This window comes from Nicotiana tabacum, chromosome 13 (assembly GCF_000715075.1).
Source record: "Nicotiana tabacum cultivar K326 chromosome 13, ASM71507v2, whole genome shotgun sequence".
Classification (NCBI taxonomy): domain Eukaryota; kingdom Viridiplantae; phylum Streptophyta; class Magnoliopsida; order Solanales; family Solanaceae; genus Nicotiana; species Nicotiana tabacum.
In genome coordinates this window covers 17,065,904-17,083,420 of record NC_134092.1, presented here as the reverse complement: position 1 = coordinate 17,083,420, position 17,517 = coordinate 17,065,904, and the positions used below count along the sequence as shown (strand labels likewise).

At 40.5% G+C, this 17,517-nt stretch overlaps 1 pseudogene; it reads right to left on the bottom strand.

Moving 5' to 3' along the window:
• Positions 1–1,394: 1,394 nt before the first annotated feature.
• LOC107832285 (tetrahydroberberine oxidase-like) lies at positions 1,395–16,898 on the bottom strand (annotated as a pseudogene).
• Between the last annotated feature and the right edge of the window lie 619 nt (positions 16,899–17,517).

Genomic DNA, 17,517 nt, shown 5'->3' with positions numbered 1-17,517 from the left:
GACATTTTCCTTCAATGTTGACAATTCAGAAACAGTGGCTGCCAATTCAAAGAAAAAGACTTAGAAGTCTTTATCAAAGGCCTTAAATCATGGAATGGACCCCCACAAATCTCCCACTCCAGTCCCATTCACCTGAATGAGGTAACACCAGAGATTCTAGTTTCAGTGCATGCCGACAAGTTCTTTGCATAGCTCAAACTTGTCTCTTGGTACTACCTTGGTCAGCATATCCGAAGGATTCTCACTTGTATGGATCTTCTTGACCTGCATAGATCCATCCTCTATCCTTTCTCGAATCCAGTGATATCTCATGTCGATGTGTTTGGTCCTTGCATGGTACATGGAGTTCTTGCTAAGGTCTATTGCACTTTGACTGTCACAATAGACGACATACTCCTTTTGATGCAAGCCAAGCTCTTGAAGAAACTATTTCAACCATATCATCTCTTTGCCAGCTTCAATAGCGGCAATATACTCTGCTTCAGTTGTAGAGAGTGTGACACACTTCTGTAACCTTGACTGTCATGATATAGCTCCCCCTGAAAATGTAAACAAATATCCAGTAGTAAATTTTCTATTATCAATGTCACCTGCCATATCGGCATCTGTATAGCTCTTCAAGATTGGATCACATCCTCCAAAGCACAAACAATCTCTCGTGGTACCTCTTAGGTACCTGAGTATCCACTTGACTGCTTCCCAGTGTTCTTTTCCATAATTTTCAAGAAACCCACTTACAACACCAACAACGTGAGCAATATATCAGGTCTAGTGCATACCATTGAATACATCAAACTTCCGACGGCGGAGGAATAAAGAACTTTGGTCATGATTTTCTTTTCCTCCATTGTTGTAGGACACATCTTCTTGTTTAACTTCAGATGACTAGCAAGAGGTGTGTTGACTGGCTTGGCATTCTTCATGTTGAAGCGTTCCAGTACACGTTCAATGTACTTCTCCTGAGACAGCCACAACTTTCTGCTTGTTCGCTCTCGAACTATCTTTATACCCAAAATTTGTTGTGCTAGGCCCAAGTCCTTCATATCAAATGACTTGGACAAATCTCTCTTCAACTTTGTGATCAGCCCCTTGTTTTTTTCCTACAATTAACATGTCATCCACATACAACAACAAAATAATAAAGTTGTTGTTAGAAAATCTTTTGAAGTATACACATGGATCAGAATATGTCTTTGTGTAAGTTTGACCTTTCATGAATGAGTCAAACTTCTTGTACCGATATGCATAACACCGGAAATTGCAACATAAATATTATACTGATATTACTTATACCACAAACAAGATGCCAAGTAAACACGGTATAAAAAAATAACAAATTATTTAATAAGATTATTTGTCTTTTATTTGATATTTCCTTCCACCAAAAACTTCATTCACTTCTCTTCAAAGGGTGGAATGCTTTGTTCATTTCTAAAGAAGTTTGAAGGATCCACTTTAGTCTTCACTTTAACCAATCTATCAAAGTTATTTTAAAAATACTTATAACCCCAAGCTTTAGCTTGTTCATAGCTTGTGTGCTTGTGTTTCTATTTATGTTGTTGGCCCCAATATCAAGATCCCTATAATTCACATAAGCATCTCTTGGAAATTTCGAAACTAAAGGAGTCATGTATTCATAAAGCTTTCTTATCCTATTTATGTGCCTTTCTGCTTCTTCTTCTACTTTGTCAAACCAAATCACACCATATTGTATTTCATATAAATTTCCAGCTCTATGTGGGTATGGAATTTCATTCTCTGAAATCTCATCCATTTTTCCACCATATGGAATTTAGGAACATTTTGCATCTTTATCTTCTTTGAATAAGTCCCATATCCCTTCTAGTTCTCTTTATGAGATTGGCTTTTGTACGAAGTCTGATTTTACCTTAAAGTAATATCCAAAAGATTGACCCCTTTTTAGTAGAACATCAAGGGATTCTCCTCTTGAGTATCCTGCAAAATATAAAGTAGACTCAATCCAGCTCATCTCAATGCAATCTTCTCTTTTTAATCCTAATTCAGGGAAGCTTTCTTGCATTATACCAAGAAATTGGTCAACTCCATTTCCACCTAGGAATATGGAGTAGAATGAAGCTACGAGGGCACTTTGTTTGTTTTTGCGAATCACAACTCTAATGAACAAATCTTGATGGAACTTTGGTGAGACATATTGCCATTTATGAATAAGTTTTGTTGCATTTTGTTCCAAAGTTTTGTCAATGGTGAAGACTATTACCTTTTCTGGAACGTCTACCAATTTGATTTTCCATGCAAGAACAACTCCAAAGGTATTGCCTCCACCTCCTCTTATAGCCCAAAATAGATCTTTCCTCATTGACTCCCTAGAATTTTTCCATTCACGTCCATTAAACGTGCATCTACATTATTATCTGCTGCGAGACAATATTTTCTAATCATAACCCCAGTGCCACCTCCACTGAATACACCACCTGCACCAACTATCGGATAGACTGCTGTAGAAAACCCTAAGGTTTTACTTTTTTCAGCGATTTTATGATAGAGTTTGCCAATACTGGATCCAGTATCAACCCAGGCACTTTTTTCCTCAACAATAATAGTGGTGTTTCGAAAGTTTATGAGATCAATTAAGACGAATGGAACGTCAGATACATAAGAAAGGCCTTCAGGGTCATGCCCTCCACTACGAACCCTAACGTGCATGCTAGTTTCCTTAGCACATAGAATGACTTGTCAGATTTCATGTTTACTTACTGGGGTCACAATTACAAGGGGTTTTGGGATTTCCGTCGAATTTAACTTCAGGTTCTGTATAGAGAATTGTTTACCCTTAAAATTGGATAACAATTAAACTTATAATGAGGTCCTAAGGACACGTGATTTCACTTAATACCAATTGATAAATATGAAAATTAATAATAGAAATAAACTATAAAGTAAAGCAAATCAGTGTTAGAATGAAACTCAGCCCTCGAGTTTGGATACCCTTGAACTGATTGATGCAAGAACAATTAAAATATAACGAGCTGATAAACAATAGTATAAACGAGAAAGAGAATTATATTGCCTTTATATCTGTGAACCATGTTCTTTACAAATGATTAGAATCCCCATTTATATAGTAGAGTAATTCCACTTATGGTATAATTCTAATTACAGAAGGAAATCTCATGATTAGCTAATTAACCATTTCTGATTGAATCCGTTCCGAGATTTACGTCATGATCCTAGACCAGTCACGGATATCTCGCCTTTCTGTTATTGTGCTATCTTTGATCTTGCTCGATGTCTGTCTCATTTGGCTTCGATCGCTACTAGCCTCGATTTGACAGGTATCTCGATTCTGAACACGGTACCTTATCCTTGTGATTTAGTCTATTCCGTTACGAGGCCGTCCTTCGATGTAACCTCCCGGTCTCGGTCAAATAGTAGAATCGGGTGGGCTCGGATTCAACCGTATACAGATAGTCCCCTCGTTTTTTGGAGTGTAGTGACAAGAAAACAAATTAAGCCTTCGATTCTATATCTCGACCTGTCATGACGTCATCCTCGTGATGTAAGCGACGGAAGTGACCGAAACGTCTCGTCGGTACAGTTTCCCAAGTCATTAATGGGTGTCAGTTGGCTGTCGGCCACTAGTGCCTTTGTACCGTTGCCGTGAATCCAATAAATAGACCTTTTTCACATTAATTCAAACTTTACATTCAGTTCCTTCTAATCTCCAAAGCTTTTATATCTCTTAAGTTCTTCCCTTCTACAAATCTTCAGGTTTTGCTGTTAATCCTTTCTCAAACGTCAAGTTCTATTATCTCCCTCTTCTTCAAACTCACACAAAATGGCAAAAACATCAAAAACGATACTACAAAAAAGAAGCTATTTCATCTTCTTAACCGGCCAGCGGAAAATCGCCGGTGGAACCCCGTCTTGAGGAATGTATTCCTGGGGGGTGCGCGCTAAACTCCGATTTTAAGATCGATAAAGCCTCATCGATTCTTGGTCGATGCGAGCCAATATCGAGGTATATATGCTCGATAACTGAGAGATACCTTAAGCAGGTAAAGAAAGACTGCAACTGGAAGGGCAAAGAGGTGGTGGTCCCGACCCCCAAAGAAGACATCACCACTCATGTGGAAGGGTTTCTAAGTATCTACACTTACCCTTTCAAGATGGCCCCCCTAAGCCCCGTCATCATTGATTTTTGCCGTCAATATCAAGTAACCCTAGGACAAATCCATCCTTCCTTTTAGCGAATTGTTATTCTGCTTCGATTCTTTAGGAGCAAAGTTGAGGGGCTTCCTTTCACCCTCGATCACCTTATCAGATTGTATAGCCCCCGCCTCTATCGAGGCAGGTTAATAAAACTCCAACGTCGGGCTACCAAACTGTTGTTCTCGAGCGTAGACGAGGAAAATGATCAAGGCTGTATGGGCGGGTTGTTCGAGTGAGGACTTCCGACCTAATCCCAGTCGAGAAGATGCCATTTTCTGAGAAATGGAACATAAATCGTAAGTACCGTCTCACTTTTAGCTTCCATCTATTATCTCGTCCTTTGTCTTTTCTCATTGATGTCTTTTTCCATGATGTAGCGGTCGCTTGGATTCCCCATGCGATTCTTGACCTCGAGAGCTGGGTTCGAAACCTGGCCTCGACCTCTACATACGCCGAGCACTCTTGGCGTGATTTAGCAAAGGGCCGATAGGAGGGAACGAATCATGGTAAGCCCATTTTTTGTGTATTTGATGATTTGATTAAGATGTCGTTCTTCTACTTATTCAATTCTCTCGTGTACAGGCCTGGGCAAGGATGCGGTCAGGAGGCCCCCATCTGGTGAGGAGGAGACTTCGACCCCGGTTCAGAAGACGGCGAAGGATAAGAAGAGGAAAATGACCTCATCCTCCAAGGATCCAAAGCATAAGAAGAATCTGGTTCGTAAGCCGAAGAAAGACACCGTTTCCCTGCCTGCGGATGTGATTCAACAGCTAAGGGAGGAAGAAGAAGAAGATGATGACGATGTCTCAGAACTGGTAGCCCGAGTAAAAAAAACCATCGAGGCCCCAAAGGCCGCTGAGTCGGTGGTGGTTGAGGAGATTCCACTTCGATCTGAGGGGGTCTTGGAAAAGGGCTATGGCAAAGTCCCTGAATCGTCGAAGATCGAAGATGCCTCCTGCCGAGATGAGCAAAAGGCGGGTATGTCTGAAGAGGCCGGCTCTGAGGCCTTTCGCACCGGGGAGAACGCCCCAAGTGGCTCACTTGGGGCAATAGATATTGGAGACTCGTCGATTTTCCCTGTGTTTTCCAAGGAGGCAAATTGGGAGGCCCAAGCTACGAGGACTCCAGAAGTAAGACGGGGCCCATGGAGGGGAGGACCCCTTCCGTGGTTACTTTATCGGGGTCGAGGTTACCACCGACCTGGAAGAAGCATCGAGTCTCTTTGATGAGGCTCAACAAGCCTTGATTCGGGTGAGTCTCAACTCCCTTTGTCGATATCATACTTAGTTTTTATCTTCTCTTCCTGTCTAATTTCCTCTCTTTTTTTCGTATAGGCTTTGGCACTCCATAAAGAGGCATTTTCAAAGTCCCGAGCAGAGCTGAGCCGATGTGAGGCCGACCTATAAGGGCTCACGGAGGAGAGGAATGCCCTTAAACTTCTTAGTGGGCAAAAAGAAGAGGAGATCAAGGACCTCCAAGCCGAGTTGGCTAAGGCTCACCAAGATCAGACCGACCTGATCGAGCAGGTAATGAAAATCTTAAAATCTCATGGGCTCGATTCGAGAACGGTGGCTGATATTTCAATCTTCCACGCTCGAGGTTTCGATTTTATCGACGAGATAATAAAGGCTAGAGAGCATGAAGCTGATGCTGGAGCGTTGGCCTCTTCCGTTGATGATGATGATGATGGCAGCAAGAGCGGTTCCGAGAATGGGGAGGACCTCGATTGAGAAGAAGCTGCCCCTGAGGAAAATTAGGAATCTTAGACTTTTTCTTTTTTGATTTTTTATGCGGGACCTTGATCGGTCCTTGTAAATATCTTCGTATATATAAAAGATCTTTTTCTTTTTGACTTGTTTTTATTATATTTCCTGCCTCATGAAAATTCTATTTCTTTCATGCCTTCATACCTTATGGAGATCTTGCTCACAAGTTTGGGACTTTAGGCAAATAGACCGAAGTCGGACAGTGTAGTTGAGTAAGGATGATTTCTCGAACTCAAAAAATAAAATGGCCCTTAGGTTCTTGAATTAGGACGATATGGCCTCAAAAGAATGGCTTTTCCCCTTTTTCGGCTTGAAAACATTAATCATAAAAAAATTTACCCATTAGTTTTTTCGAGTATTGGTGATAAAATTTGTACCCAATAGGTTTTTCGAGGATTGGTGTTATCGAAATCCTTTGCTTTGTTATGTCTTAGCACAAATTGTCCGAGAGTTCGAACAATTTGATACCCCTTAGGGTTTTTCGAGGGTCGATATTATCGACACCCTTACTAGTTCAGCCGAGGGTTGCCTTTTTTAACTGGTTTACGAGAATATTTGAAGGCCTTTTTTATAACGGAATTCGGACGTCTCCAAACCGTGTTAATTTGGTAGTAGCCTTAAGTTTTGGATTTTCCCCTTAGGCTTGTTTCCCTGCTATACTTCGAACTCGTTTGAAGTGTCAGTCCCCGAGTGGGGTGGCCATGGCCTATAAAATCAGGGATTGTCATTTTAAGGTCTTACAATTTCGAGGTTTAGTAATTCGATCATGTTAATTTTTTGGACGGTAGTCCCCGAGTATAGAGTAAATTGTTTGAACTTCAATTGTGATCGCCCCTTAATCCAGTTTCCATGATAGATCATAAGTATGAAATTGTAAAGTATAAATTTCTCTAGGGCATAAAGCATCTGGTAAGGAAAAATACTTCTTTCAATAGATTATACATGCGTACATGTTTTGCTATTGGGGCTTGAGTAATCTACATGGACATGGTTAATTTGACCGTTCGGTCCTTTACAAAATTTGCCTTTCGAGACCCTGCCAACACGAATTATTTTTCTTGTAACTATCTGAGGGTGATGCCCCCCAATATTCGAGGTTGATTGTAAAGGAGCCTCGGATACTGTTGAATTGCTCTAAGTTAGCACGAACAATGGTTGCTTCAGTAAAACCCTCACCGAAAAAACCTATTTGGGACAAAAACTGGTCCAAGGGAAAAAGAGTGCATCGCGTGATTTCAAACCTAAGGAGTTTGTGTTTGAAGAATCCTTTGGTGTCTTCGAACAAACACCTACAAATGTTTAGTATAAAATATAAACGAAAATGGAGAAGGTCGTACCTTAGCAGTAATATTGTTTGGGGAGTGATATGTTCAAATTGTTTGGTAATTGTTCAGCGTTCATCGTGCCAAGTTTGTAGGATCCCTTTCCGATGATATCGAGGACCTGATACGGTCCTTCCCATTTCGGGCCAAGTTTTCCTTTGTTTGGGTCTCGAGTATTGAGGGTGACCTTCTTCAGAACCAAGTCCCCGATTTTAAAGTGTCGAAGATTGGCTCTTCGATTGTAGTACCTTTCGATCCGATATTTCTGTGCGGCCATTCGAACGAGGGCGGCTTCCCGTTTTACATCTAGCAATTTAAGGCTTGTATTCATAGCCTCAGAGCTTCGACGCCATATACTAAAGAGAACGGTGTTTCCCCCGTACTTGATTTTGACGTTGTTCGATATGCCCAAAGGACTTCGGGGAATATTTCTCTCCATTTTCCCTTTGCATCATTCAATCTTTTCTTTAGATTTTGAATGATGATCTTGTTTGTCGATTTGGCCTGTCTGTTCCCACTAGGATGATACAGTGTTGGCAGGATCCTTTTTATTTTGTGATCTTCGAGAAACTTTGTCACTTTGCTATAGACGAATTGCTTTCCATTGTCGCATACGATCTCGGCATGCATGCCGAATCGGCATATAATGTGGTCCCAGATGAAGCCTATAACTTCTTTCTCTCTAATTTTCTCGAAAGCATGTGCTTCAACCCACTTATAGAAATAGTAAGTCATAAACAAAATAAATTTAGCTTTACCTGGGGCTGATGGTAGAGGGCCGATGATATCCATTCCCCATTTCATGAATGGCCATGGGGATAAGACTGCGTGGAGTTTCTCTCCGGGTTGGTGAATCATCGGTGCATACCTTTGACATTTTTCGGACTTCGAACAAACTCTTTTGTATCCTTTTCTATATCAGCCCAATAGTATCCTGCTTTGATGACTTTGTGAACCAATGATTCGGCACTGAAATGATTTTCGTAGGTGCCCTCGTGGATTTCTCATAGGACGTAGTCGGTATCTCATAGTACCAAATATATTTCCAATGGTCCATCGAACATCCTTCTATAAAGTGTTCCACCTCCGGCCGATGTGAATCATGCGACCTTCGTACGTAGAATCCTCAATTCCTTAGAATCCGATAGAAGCTTCCCGTTCTTTAGGTACTCGATATATTTGTTCCTCCAATCCCAGGTCAAACTTGTGGAGTTGATTTCGGCATGGCCTTCTTCGATTACTGACCTTGAAAGTTGTACCACAGTCCCAGAGATAACCTCGTTGTCTTTGACTGATGACCCCAAATTTGCAAGGGCATCGACCTCGCTGTTTTGTTCTCGAGGAACATGCTATAGGGTTCATTCTTTAAACCAATGTTAGAGTCACCTGTAGTTTGTCCAAGTACCTCTGCATTTGATCTTCTCGAACCTCGAACGTTTTATTGCATTGGTTTACCACAAGCAGGGAGTCACATTTGGCCTCGATGACCTCTGCTCCCAAACCTTTTGCTAGCTCGAGACCTGCAATCATGGCCTCATACTCGGCCTCATTGTTAGTTAACTTAGAAGTTTTGATAGCTTGTCTAATTGTATTACCCGTGGGTGACTTCAAAACGATGCCTAGCCCGGACCCCTTCATGCTCGAAGCGCCGTCTGTGAAGAGGGTCCACACCCCTGATGATGTACCCGAATTTAATAATAGTTCCTTTTCGACCTCAGGTACGAGGGCTGGCATAAAGTCGGCCACGAAGTCTGCTAAGATTTGTGACTTGATGGCCGTTCGGGGTCGATACTCGATATCGTACCCATTTATCTCGACGACCCATTTGGCAAATCGGCCCGAAAGTTCGGGCTTATACGAAATATTGCGAAGGGGATAAGTAGTCACCACACAGATCAGGTGACACTGAAAATATGGTTTTAATTTCCTATAGGCGCTTATTAGGGAAAACGCTAATTTTTCTAAGTGTGGGTACCGGGTCTTGGCCTCACCTAAAGTTCGACTAACATAGTAAACAGGAAATTGTGTACCTTGCTCTTCTCGAACTAGGACCCCACTTACTGCGATTTTCGAGACGGCTAAGTATAATTAGAGTTGCTCGTCCGTTTTCGGAGTATGAAGCAGTGGCGGGCTCGAGAGTTACTGCTTTAATTCTTCCAATACTTGTTGATATTCTGTGGTCCATGAAAAATTGTTCTTCTTTTTGAGCAATGAGAAGAACCTGTGACTTATATCTGAAGACCTTGAGATGAATCGACCTAGGGCGGCTATGCGCCCTGTTAATCTTTGTACGACCTTAACATTGTCCACAACTGTTATGTCTTCAATTGCCTTGATCTTATCGGGGTTGATTTCGATCCCCCGATTTGATACCATAAAGCCGAGGAACTTGCCCGAGCCGACCCCTAATGCACATTTCTCCGGGTTGAGTTTCATGTAGTGTTTCTTTAGTATATCGAAGGTCTCCTGTAAATGTGTCAAATGGTCCTCTGCTTGCAGGGACTTAACTAGCATATCGTCAATATAAACCTCCATTGATTTACCTATTTGTTCTTCGAACATTCGATTTACTAAGTGTTGATAAGTGGCACCAGCATTGTTTAGTCCAAACGGCATTGCATTATAACAATAGGTGTCGTACTTAGTGATGAACGAAGTCTTTTACTGATCCTCTGGGTTCATTTGTATTTGATTGTACCTGGAGTAGGCATCGAGAAAACTAAGGATCTCGTGGTCGGCCGTGGCATCGATCATGCGATCGATATTCTACAGAGGAAAAGAGTCTTTAGGACATGCTTTGTTTAATCTTTATAATATACGCACATTCTAAGTTTATTTCCCTTTTTAGGGACTACGACTACGTTTTCTAACCATTCGGGATATTTTACTTCCTGAATGGATCTTATTTTGAGAAGTTTGTCTATCTCGTCCTTGATGAATGCATATTTTACCTCGGACTGGGGCCTTCTCTTTTGTTTTACCGGGCGGAAGTTCGGGTCCAAGCTCAGTCGATGTGTAGTGATCTCTGGTGGGATCCCTATTATATCTAGGTGTGACCAAGCAAAACAATCCATATTATTGATAAGAAATTTATTGAGTTTTTCCCTAAGCTCGGGGGTTAACCCCGTACCCAGGTATACCTTTCGATCGGGTAGATGCTCGATCAGTATGACTTGCTCCAGCTCTTCGACTATCGATTTGGTGGCATCGGAATCCTCGAGGGTTATGAAGGATCGAGGGATCCAGTAGTCACTGTCCTCGTCCGTTCCCTGCTTTTCTGGCTGAGTTGAGGCTGGTGCTTGTGGTTGCTATTTAGCTTCCTGTTTTCCTTTAGACTCTGATCCCTTTTTTGACGAAAGCGTCGATACTGATATTACTTCGTCGACCGCAAACATCTCTTTGGCAGCATTTTGTTCCCCATACACCATTTTTACTCCATCCGGTGTTGGGAACTTCAGTATCTGGTGATGGGTTGAGGGGACCGCCTTCATGTTGTGAATCCAGGGTCTTTCGAGCAGTGCGTTGTCTCTCATATCACCCTCGATCACATGGAACATTGTTTCTTGAATAGTTCCGGCTACATTTACTGGTAGGATGATTTCGTCTTTAGTTATTTCACTCGCCATGTTGAAGCCATTGAGAATCCGAGCTGCGGGTACAATTTGATCTTGTAGGCCTAGCTGCTCTACGACCCTCGATCGAATAATATTGGCCGAGCTTCCTAGATCAATCAAAAATTCAAAACACATTTAACCTGAATTCTATTCATAAGGATAGAGATTACCAAAGCATCATTGTGGGGTTGTGAGATCCCTTCTGCTTCCTCATCATTGAATGATAAAGTGCCTTTTGGCACATAGTCTCGAGTTCGTTTTTTCCTGGTGATTGATACTTTATTGCGTTTGAACATGGGCCCTTGTGGAATATCAACCCCACCAACGATCATGTGAATCACGTGTTGTGGCTCTTCCTGCTCGTTTTTCCTGTTTACATCGTTGTCTCTGAAATGGGTTTTAGCTCGGTCGCTCAAGAATTCTCGAAGGCGACCCTCGTTGAATTAGACAGGCCACCTCCTCCCTTAGTGTTCTGCAGTCTTCGATTTTATGACCATGTGTACCATGGTATTTGCATATTTGATTGGGGTTTCTTTGGGATGGATCGGTTTGTAGGGGTCTGGGCCATCTAGTATCTTTGATTCTCCCAATGGATGACACAATACCTGATGTGTCGATGATGAAGTTGTATTCTGATAATCGTAGTATTTCTGTGGGATTGACATGTTTATCATTTCAGACGGAATTGCATCATGGGCCGTTGTTTCTATGATCTGCGTTGTATGGTTGATACCGATCTTTGTTCGACCGGGGTTCTCTGTCGATATCCCTTTGAGTTCTGCCGACGGGCCTGTTTGGGTAAACGGAATTGGAAGGGGTCCCCAATTGATCATCCTCGACCCTGATCTTTGACTGGTGCCGATTATGTACATCGGCCCAGGTTACCACTAGATATTCAATTAAATTCTTCTTTAGATGTCGTGATGCCACTGAACTTCGTTCGTTCAATCCCTGAGTAAAGGCTTGAATAGCCCAAACGTCTGTGACTAGTGGTAGTTTCATGCATTCCATATGGAACCGAGATACGAATTCCCTCAACATTTCGTTGTCTTTTTGTTTCACTTTGAAGAGGTTCGACTTCCTAGTTGCAACCTTTATTGCTACGGCATGTGCCTTTACGAAGAAGTCTGCAAGCATGGCGAAGAAATTGATGGAATTAGGCGGCAAATTATGGTACCATATCATTGCTCCTTTCGACAAGGTTTCTCCAAATTTGTTTAGTAAAATAAATTCAATCTCATCGTCTTCCAAGCCATTCCCTTTTATTGCGCATATATAAGAAGTTACATGCTCATTAGGGTCGGTAGTCCCATTATACTTAGGAATTTCTGACATTCAGAATTTCTTCGGAATGGGTTTCGGAACCGCACTTGGAGGGAAAGGCTTCTGTACGAATTTCTTTGAATTCACACCATTTAGAATCGGCGGAGCCCCCGGTATTTAGTCAACGCAGGAGTTGTATGTCTCTACTTTCTTGTCATTTGCCTCGATTTTATTTTATTCCGATTCAATCTTTTTAGTAAGCTCCTTGAGCATTTTCATAATGGCGGGGTCAGTCCCCGATTCGTTGGCGTTCGACCTTTCTGGCATAGGCTCGGTCCTGTGGACGACTTCTGGTTTGATCCTACTCGGTGTTCGGTGTTGATTTTGTAGTTGTGCTATAGAGGCTTGTTGAGCCTGTAACATTTTGAATATCAATTGGAGGCTAACTCCATCATCTTCTCCGCCCTGCGTACCTCGACCATCTGATCGAACTTCTCTATGTACACTACCTTCGGGATCAATGCCAAAATTTGCATTTAGGGCGACATGTTGGTGCTCCCTCGAGGTCAGCCTAAGGCACCTTGATTCCTGGGGCGGCTATATTGTCATTTTTCCAGTGAAATCCGAGGCCATTGTCACCATGTGTAGGTGCTGCTTGTGAGTTTGACATATTTATCCTAAAAACAAAAATTCTTATGAGAACAAGTGTAAAGCAGTGTGTGTTATCGAAATTAGTATTGAGCAATCACTATTATCCTTGGCCCCATAGTGGGCGCCAAACTGTTTACCCTTAAAATGGATAATAATTAAACTTATAATGAGGTTCTAAGGACACGTGATTTTACTTAATACAAATTGATAAATATAAAGATTAATAACAGAAATAAACTATAAAGTAGAGTAAACCAGTGTTATAATGGAACTTAGCCCTCGAGTTTGGATACCCTTGAACTGGTTTATGCAAGAACAAATAAAATATAACAAGCTGATGAACAATAGTATAAAGAGAAAGAGAATTATATTGCCTTTATATCTGTGAACCATGTTCTTTACAAATGATTAGACCCCCCTTTATATAGTAGATCTCTGGTCCAGTCTGGAGAGTCTAAGCTCCAATATAGATTCTGCATGGTGTGTTGGAGGCGATTTTAATGTAATTATGGAATCGGAAGAAGAAATGGGGGAAAAACCTCATAGAGCCTATAAAAGCTTAGACTTCATATCCTGCATGAATGAATGTGGGTTGATGGATGCTGGTTATGTAGGATCAAACTATATTTGGTGCAACAATAGAAGGCCAATAAAGAGAATTAGGAAAAATTAGATAGAATCATTTACAATGATCAGTGGAATCAGAAATTTCAAAGTAATATTGTTAGACATCTAGGAAGAACATGCTCAGATCATAGGCCTTTGCTTTTAAAAGCCCAATCAGATCAAGATGTCAAGCATAGTTACTTCAGATTCCTAAATTTCTGGGTTGAACAACCAGGCTTCTTTTCCTAGAGTGGAGTCTCCTAGAAATTTCTCTGAAATGAGGCCTATTAGCCTCAGTAACTACTCTCAAAAAATCATATCCAAAGTTATGTCAAGAAGGCTCAACCCCTTTCTACCAAAGATAATTTCAGATAATCAATCAGGCTTTGTTAAGGGAAGATCCATTACTGACAATGTCCATTTGGCTCAAGAAATTGTCCATGGAATAGCTCAGACCAATAGAGGAGGCAACATGGTTATTAAACTTGACATGGCTAAGGCTTACCACAGGATGTCTTGGAGTTTCCTCAGATCTGTTCTAAGTAAGTTTGGCTTTTCAGATGACTATATTGATATTATAAGTAGGCTAATTTCTAATATTTGGTACTCTATTATTATTAATGGAGAAAGAAAAGGTTTTTTCACCTCCTCAGGAGGTTTCAATATTTGTGCAGAAGTACTATCTAGGCTGCTTAACAAGCTTCACCATAACAGTGACTTTATTCCTTTCTTTATGAGCAAGAGAGGCCCCCAGGTGAATCATCTTGCCTATACAGATGATATTATTATATTCAGCGGGGGAAAAAGAAAGTCTATTAAACTTGTCTTAAAGCAAATACAATTGTATGAGGAGTCTTCTGGACAACAGGTTAATAGAGAAAAACGTTTCTTCCTAACCTCTCCTAAAACATCTCCTTCTAGAATTAACAGGATGAGAGAGGTCATTGGTTTCATGGATCACAACTTTCCTTTCGTATACCTGGGTTGTCCAATCTACATTGGGAGAAAAAAGATAGAATACTTTGATGGCCTTGTATCAAAGATTGCAAAAACGTTAAGTGGTTGGCAAGGGAAAATGTTATCTCATGGGGGGAGAATGACTTTAATTAAGCATGTGCTTCAGGCTATACCCACATATACTCTTGCAGCAATTGAGTCCACCAAAAGGAACCTTTAACCTCATCAAAAAATATTTTGCGAAGTTCTTTTGGGGCTCAGACAGTGAGAAGAGCAAGTATCACTAGAGCTCATGGAGCAATTTATGTAAAGGAAAAGAAGTGGGAGGCACTGGTATTATAAGCTTGGTTGATATTAGTAGTACTCTTGCCATTAAAACGTGGTGGAATTTAAGAACAAACCAAATTATTTGGAGCTCCTTCATTATCAATAAATATTGCATCAACAAACACCCTGTTGCTAAAGTATGGAGAAGTGGACGATCTCACACCTGGAAACATCTATTGGAGGTTAGGGACCAAAATGAGAAGAATATCCTATGGATTATAAATAAAGGAAACTCTAATTTTTGGTGAGATAACTGGACTGGTAAGGGTGCACTTGCCAAACTACACCCTTGTCCAGCTAGATCTCACAAGATTCAAGTGGCAGATTATATTAAATAGGGAACATGGAATATGGCCAAGCTTACTCATGCTCTCCCATTGACCATAGTGAATCATATTGGCATATTGCCAATAGGAAAGCACGACTATGAAGACTATCCAATATGGGAAAACACTGCAGACGGAAACTTTTCCACCAAATCTGTTTATCAGAAAAGCATAACTCATGGGCAACATAGTAATTTGATACTGAAGGTTTGGCATAACAATATCCCTTTTGAAATATCCTTTTTGGCATTAAAAATGTTGCAAAAGAAGCTTCCCACTGATGATTTAGTGTATAAGTTTGGGAAACAAATGGTTTCCAGATGTCATTGTTGTACTGCTCCCAAGTGTGAGACTTTTCAACATGTGTTTGTTGAAAGTGAAGTGGCTCTAAAACTGTGGGATTTTTTTGGTGGATCCGTGGGTTTCAGACATCACAAAAGGCCTATTAGAGAGGTCTTGCAAGTGTGGTTTAGTACTAAGCCTGTTAACAATGTGCACAAAATGATACTCGAAATTACACCCTTGGTCATATGCCGAGAGTTATAGAAAGGGATTAGTTCTTCTAAATATGCGGATCAAAGAAAGGTGGTGTACAGCAGATTGTACCATAATGCTATTTGGATCCTTAGAACAATTCTAAAATTGGCATTTCCTAGTTGTGATTGGGATCAGTCTTGGCCTAAAATCTGTGAATTAGTTGAAAAGCTCAGGCCTGTCCCTAAAAGCTTGGCAGTCCTTTGGGATTTGCCTCCTGAAGGAAAAGTGAAAATCAACACTCGTGGAAGCTATCTTCACTCTTCAGGCTTAGCGGGTATGGGTGTAATTGTTAGAGATTGTGGCGGAAATTTAATTATGATTTTTGCAGTCCCAAAAATGTGCAGCAGCAACAATATGGCTGAAGCCTATGCAGCTAAATATGGTTCTGAATGGTGCATCAAACAAGGATTCAGGGAGATTATATTAGAGGTTGATTCTCTAATTATTGCCAAAATATTGATTCAAAATACATTGGAGAACTGCAAGTTCAAAGCTGTAATACTAGAAACAAAGCAGATTTTATCTCAAGCTAATGTCGAGATAAGGTATTGTTTAGAGAAGCCAATTAAGTGGCTGATGGTCTAGCAAAATATGCAACTACTACACAAGATGTCAGAATTCTTTTTGCATTTCAAGATCTCCCCAGGAATGCTAAAGGAGCTTATCATTTAGATTGATGGCAATTGCCTAGTATGAGAATAAAATATGATAAGGCAAACTTTTTTGTAAGTTAATTGTCCTTACGTGTTTCATAATTGTGATAGTATTCTACTGTAATACTGCACTAAACATTTTTTGTCAGTGAGGCAAGGCCACATCCTCCTCAGGTGTCTTCCATGTTAAGCTATGATCTAATTACAGAAAAAAATCCCATGATTAGCTAATTAACCGTTTCTGATTGGATCAGTTCCGAGATTTACGCCATGATCCTAGACCAGTCACAGATATCTCGCCTTTCTGTTATTGTGCTATCTTCGATCTTGCTCGATGTCTGTCTCATTTGACTTTGATCGCTACTAGCCTCGATCTAGACAGTTACCTCGATTCTGAATTCGGTACCTTATCCTCGTGATTTAGTCTATTCCGTTACGAGGTCGTCCTTCGATGCAACCTCTCGGTCTCGGTCAAATAGTAGAATCGGGTGGGCCCGGATTCAACCGTATACAAGAACTGCAAAATGGATGAGTAAGATTTGTTGTTTTGAGGGTAAAAGGAGATCTTTTGGTTATTACCAACATATAAGCATTGAAGGAACTTTTCCTGAGCATCAGCAGAAGCTGTGCATAAAGATAATGATAAAAGAAGAAGTGAAAGATAGGAAAACCAATAGATCATCATTTTCCTTGATGTTAATTACTTTGAGAAAAAATATTGCAAGAACCACTATTTATAATGCTAATAGGACCTATGTTATGGTTGATTCTTTTTTCAATTTTAGGCACATGAAAGATTGATGCAACTTGTTTCTTTCAAGTTGTATCCGATAAATGGACTTATTCAACCATCTTGATTAAAATTGTTCAAATCTTTGAAATTGTTAGGAAAAATGTAGAACAAAAGGAAAATGATATTTTTAAAATGACAATTTTGCAATTGATGGACAATTTAAATGTAAACTACGTAGTTGTAAAGAAAAACAGGAGTAGGAAAACAAGTTTAATCTGTATATTATTGCACAAATCTCTTTTTTTTCTGTGATATAGCTTGTCCAAACAATTTTAATATATGCTACGATTTTATTCCTTTAATATTTCGCTTTTTTTTTAAAATCCAAACTACCAATAACTATTCTTTAATCTCATGGTTTGATTTCAATTAGGTAAAAGGGCTTTCCCAACCAAAGTTGGACCGAGTTTCACGTAGATATTAGTACACATTTCACCCCCTCCCATTTGTTTGCATATAGCATTTGTTGCAAAACATCCAACTTTGGTACCATTAGTTATGAAAATTGAAC